This window comes from Ranitomeya variabilis, chromosome 1, assembly GCF_051348905.1.
Source record: "Ranitomeya variabilis isolate aRanVar5 chromosome 1, aRanVar5.hap1, whole genome shotgun sequence".
Classification (NCBI taxonomy): Eukaryota; Metazoa; Chordata; class Amphibia; order Anura; family Dendrobatidae; genus Ranitomeya; species Ranitomeya variabilis.
The window spans coordinates 814,229,193-814,235,549 of record NC_135232.1 but is presented as its reverse complement, the minus strand read 5'-3'; positions in this window follow the sequence as shown (position 1 = coordinate 814,235,549).

Genomic DNA, 6,357 nt, shown 5'->3' with positions numbered 1-6,357 from the left:
GTGTACTAGCATCTCCTATTTTTTTAAATGTCTTTTAAAAAATTATTTGTATTTTGAATAAAAAAATTTTGCATTTAAAATTACTGGCATTGGAGGACTTTGTTGCTTTTTACACCTTCTGTTATGTGTCTGCTGGCCACTTCTCCTATGGTCTTTATTGCCTGGAGAGCAGTCCATCCATTTATCTCTATGTCCTCTGTTAGCTTCAGCTTTAGGACTTCCAGTCTTTAGAGAACCTTTTTGTCTCTCTATACCGCTAGTTGAAGGTGGCAGCCATCTTCCCATTTCCTGCCACTCTCTATTGATCTGTCCCCTCTCAAGTCTTAGCTGCTCTATCTGTTTCAGGTATTCCACACGATACTCCAGGAGCATCCGGATATTCCCAAGGCTCTCCATGGATCCGAAAATGAGGAATGGAACCATCCCATCTTCACCCATGACCTGGGCTTCGTCATCAGCTGGAATCCTCACTCTTATCACACCGGATCTATTCACCATCTCCTGCATCACTTTCCAAAAAGTTCCAATGACTTTCCTCACCAGACCTCTGGGCACTTGAATGATGTCCTCCACAAAGCCCAGACGACTTTGGGCTTTCTTTGCCTGCTCCAGACATCGAGCGGCTTCCTTATTCCTCAACAGGATCAACTGCTTTGTGCGGAAGCATTGTAGATGTATATCCCTCAGGACAGCTACCCGCTTCACTGTGACTTCCCTAATTGACAGTAAGACCAACTGTTTCGCCTCTGGTGCCCAGTTCACTCTACATGCTTCTACCGCCTTTCTAAAGGCCTCATGCACATCCTCACTGTTACACGCTTCTCGCATGTCTTCAGGTATCTCTATCATGCACTTGAAAACCGAAGTCTCACCTTCTTGGCCATACTGTTGGACCTCCTCGTGCTTAGCGTCAGCGCAGTTTTCCAAGACCTCAACGTCCTTTGTATGGCCATCTGCATGGCACTTCCTCTGCTGGATTTCTTCTTCTGTGGAGGCCCCTTCTTTGGTCAGCCACTCCAGCTCACTCTCCTTCATGGCGATCAGATCAAGAGAGCATGACAGTTCGATTACCTGATCATCTGTATATTTCTGGAGCTGGGCATTTGCCTCCTTCTCTATCTTGAGCTCTCGGAGAACTTTATCCGGCTCATCTGCTAGGCAGCGACACTCATCCTCTCTCCGGAGAAGTTCCTGCTGATACTTCTTTTGGGCCTCTCTGAGCACCTCTGTATCTTTCAATAAGGCTTTGTTCAAGGTTTGACATGCTGACAAGTGACCTCTGAGCTCAGAGACTTCCTTCTCCAGCTCATCCACTCTGTGCTCAACCGCTTGTCTCAGGACCCTTTCTTGCTCAGCATGCTCTTTCACTGTCTCTTTAAGCAGCTTTATCTCATGGTCCTGCTCACTTTTGGCCAGCACATGTCACACCACCAGTTCTTTAATTAGATTTTCAGATGGGCTCTATTACCTACATTCTGCCTCTTCAGAGTTCCGCCTGTTCCTGCTTCTGCAGGTTCAACTGTCTCTCGATTCTTGGTAACTTCAGAGAACTCCATATCTTCAGCATCAGGTACTCTGGAGCCTTCAATATACTGAACCATTTCACCCTTTCCGGGCATTGCAGATGTGGGTCTAGTACAGGTCTATTTTAATTCCAGCCCTACCTCTGTGCTGGGAATTGTCAGAGATAAAGTGACCTCCTTATCAAGGACAGTAACCAGATCTGTACTTGACCCTGACTCTTCCTCATCATCTCTCCTCAGTGGGTGTAGCCTGTCTTGCCCTTCCGCAGCCCCCGCGATGAGATGAAGATCTGTCATTTTTACTCAGCTTCCCCTTACTGCACTCTTTTTCCCTTGCATTCGAGTTACAGTCTGAATAGGAGTCACCCCCTCTCACCCTGTCACCCTGGAATAGCAAGTCCCCACTTAAACAGGTGTCAGATCCACACTTTCTTCCGGTCACATGGAACTCTGGACTATTACTTTTGGATGGTGCTACCTCTTCCTCCTTATACATCCCATTAAGAATCCCCACAACCTGCTGCTGTAGTGGGGCTTCCATACGACCGTACCGTCTCTCCTCTGAGCAACTCCACACTTCATCAACTTCCCATAGATCTTCAAAGACCACAAAGTCCTGGCCCCTCTCAAAAGGGTAAAACAAATTCAGTGTTATACTGCCATCTTGGCACTCAACACTTTTGGACATATCAATTATCACTCTGTCCACAGTATAGTCCACAGTGACCCCATGGATGCAACGAACCTTGACCTGTTTATTGGTCAGACAGAGAACAAGAACAGTTCCCATCAGAGCCACCTGACTCTTTGAATCCAGCCATCCTGAGACTCACACCTGCAAGTAGTCGTAAAACGAGAAGTCTATGCCGCACTCGGAATAAGTAAAACACAAACACTGCTGTTCCCCAGACATGTCCACTGAGGTAACCGATGCCACTCCTTTTGAAAGCTCTGCCCCTTTTTGGGCCAATATCCCCTTTTGGGACTCCCCCCTTTCGGGACCACCCCCCTTTCGGGACTCCCCCTTTTGGGCCACCACCCCTGTTTGGGTCACCGCCCCCTTTTGGGACTCCGCCCTTTTTGGGCCACCATCCCTCCTTGAGGTGCACGCCGTGGACCTCCCATGTCCCACTACAGGTCCCTCACCGCCTGTGCACAGTAGTATATCTGCCCCAACAATACCACAGTGCACTTAGGTTTTTCTGGGCCGTTGCTCTTTAAGAGTTTGTGTGACCTGGTTCACACTGTCCTCTTATGATACCTCACCAGCTCCTGCTGGCACTGCCACAACTCCTGTTGCAGCCACAAAACCACCGGCACTTCTGGCTGCCAATCACCAGTAGGTGCTGCTGCAACTGCAGCTCCCGCTGCTGCAGAACCTCTTGCTTAAACTGCAGCTCCTGCAGAACCTCTTGCTGAACCTGCAGCTACACAGCGCAGATTTCGTGGACCCGCAGCAAAATCCACAGCAAATCTTTGTAACCCTGCCGAGTTACAGCCAGACGCTTGTAATCTTCATGGATCCACCGCAAGCTGTATTGGAGAAAAAAAAAATGTTCGTGACCCTGCCGAGCCACAGCAATCACCTCCACATGTGCTTCCTGGACCGTTGCCCGCAGTCTAGCACCAATTGTAAGATAGCGCTTACTGCGTGTCTTGGGGCACAATCGCTTGGCAACGGGATAAATGCACACAGGCACGATTTTCTTATAAAAACAGTCTATTTGGTTTATTTACACACTATCATAAACCACAACCTCAGGAACTTGTTAGTATGAAACAGCCTGAACACCATCTGTACACATTCAGCTTTACAATGGAACCACAGTCCCTCACTGACCCCGGTCAGCATAACACGGATTACAGTCCGTTACCTGTTGGTGTCCATCACACAGGTTCCCAGATGCCTCTTATCCTCAGAGGTGTCCCATAGAGAAACAGTCTCTTTCTGACCCCGGTCAGTAGAACACGGATCCATGTCCGTTACCTATTGGTGTTGGCCACACAGGTTCCCAGATGCCTCTTATCCTCAGAGGTATCCCACAGATGTCTCTCACTGACCCTGGTCAGCATCACTCACGGTTATCAGACCGTCCACTATGGAGGTATCTCACAGGCCTCCTTGTTCTGGCTCAGACTAGCCAGCACTCGCTCCCATATGCCAAACACACCTCCATTACATAGTTGTAACCACACCCAGGTAACTATCACATGGCTAGCCAGGTGATCATGACATCACCGCAGGTCCTCAAACACACAACCATCTTAGGTGTTCAGACACACCCCTTTGGGTGGGTATGTAGGTGACTGGACCCACTCATCTCTCCAAGTCACCTGGAAGCCTTCCCAATATAAGCAAATTCCTCAGCAGTAGATCTGCTGAGCAAAACACCCAGGCTTCCATCACAGGGCCACCCACCTCTGTGATACATACCGCCCATCAATCACATGACCAGTCGCCATGCCACAGCATGTATGTGTATTTTCCTGTGTGTGTGAGTGTGTGCATGTGTATTTTACTGTGTGTGAGCATGCATGTGTACAAGCATGCATGTGTATTTTACTGCTTGTGAGCATGCATGTGTATGTGCATGCTTATTTTCCTGAGTGTGAGCATGCATGTGTATTCCCCAGTTTATGATACAACGAGCAGCACCAACTAACAGCATCGCTGCTGACTGCCATCCTTGGTGACCGTCTACTTGTCAGTATAACTTTGCAGTCACCAACAAAATGGCTCCTCACTATTATCTTACGTCTCATCCTCTTATCACTTAGCAAACACCCAGAAGTGGAGGAGGTGTGACATCACACACATGTGAGCAGATTCAGCCCATATTTATTGCAGTCCTATTGTGAGCTAGTTATACACAGTCAAATTTCAGTAGCTGCTCCCCCTAGTGTTTAAAAGTGGAAATATCAAACATTTTTAAATTATTTTTTCATATTTTACTGAATTATAAACAAATGATATTTTTTAACAAAATGTAAACATTAATTCTTTACATTTTTTCTATTGCTGAAAATTTTTTTTTTTAATGACACCTTCTCTTTAAACAAGAATCTGCAAAAGCCCTAGTCCATGAACTCCACTAATCATCTCTCGCCTCGACCACTGCAAGCTCCTGCTTTAAGCTCTCCCTTCTTACAACACCCCTCCAATCTATCCTAACCTCTGCTGCCCAACTAATCCACCTATCCCTCCACTATTCTCCACCCTCTCATCTCTGTCAATCCCTTCACTGGCTCCCAATTACCCAGAGACTTCAGTTCCAAACAGTAACCATGGCAATAAAAACAATGCCATCAACAACTGTCTCCTGCATACATCTCTGACCTAGTCTTCCGGTACTTACCTGCATGCAACCTCCTATCATTACAAGATCTTCTTCTATGCTTCCCGGGCATCTCCTCTTCCCACAATCGCATGCTAGATTTCTCCAGTGCATCCCTCTGGAACTCTCTTTCCCAGCATATCATAGTTTCGTCTACCATGGGAACCTTCAAAAGGAACCTGAAGAACCACCTCTTCCGACAAGCCTACAACCTACAGTAACCATCGTTCCACCATTTCTGCTGCACGACCAGCTCTACTCTCACCTAGTGTATCCTCACCCATACCTTATAGACTGTGAGCAGGGTCCTCACTCCTCCTATACCAGTCAGTGACTTGTACTGTTAAAGATTATTGTACTTGTTTTTTTATTATGTATACCCCTTTTAACATGTAAAACATCATGGAATAAATTGTGCTATAACAATTAATAATAATAATACCGCTGTTCAGCTGCCAAAGAGTTGAGTAGCCCGTTAAGTAACAGAAGTTGTCAAAATGCTGCCCAATTATACTATTTCTACTCTGGGGAAATTGATGCCACTTTAGCTGTGTGTGGCAATATTTTTAGGAAATGTTTGTACTCCAAGTTGGGTCTCCTTCATGTGTGTTGCCTGTAGCAGTAGGGCTCCAAGAGCGGCAGGCCTGCATTTACTTTCAGTCAACTGCCAGTGTTACTATCCTTAAATGTTTATAGCATTAGTGATCTATGAAGCTGATATTTGTGCCACCTGTGTGTGGCTGAGCAGAAAAGCAGTTTGAGCTGTGGCATGAGGTATCAGGGTTCCCAGCACAGCAGGCTTACACTGGTCCCTAACCCACACCATCTTAATTGAAACTTAAATTCAAAGCTCTAAATGCTGACCCAGAACCTGATATCTCATGCATGGCTCATGGCTGACTGCTGCTGTGCCATTAACAAATTTCTACTGTGGGTCAATTAATGACTCCAAGTTGGAGTCATGTATGTTGCCTGAATTTTGCAGGCCTATCAGAGCACCAGTCCTACACCTGTCAACCATCCACCTGTTACTGATCAATGTTTCTGCTAGAAATGCTGGTCCAAGCCCTGCCCCATGCATCCATGCTGCACATTTATACTATTGGTGCTCTGGGTTAATTGATGCCACTTTTCCTGGTGTCTGTCTCTAATTTTAGCAGTTTGGGAATCTTTTTTGCACCCCCCTTAAGGTGTAGCCTATGCATTTGGTTTTGCCTGCCTTTCAATTCAATAGGATTGGAGTATGTTCATGTAGGGAGGAGAGCCAAACTTGCGGTTTCTCTTGCGTGTGTGAGCCGAAACTGTTGAGACTGTTACCAGTGTTTCAAGGGGAAGAAATTTCAGACTGGAGCAGTTCAGGACACCTGACAGATGGGGGTGGTCTGATATAAAAAGCCATCGGAGTGGGAAGATGGGACTTTTGGTGGTGAACGAGCCTGTGAGTAGTGAGATGGTTGACTCCCTCTCAACAGAACCATGCCAGCTAGCTGCCCCTGTAT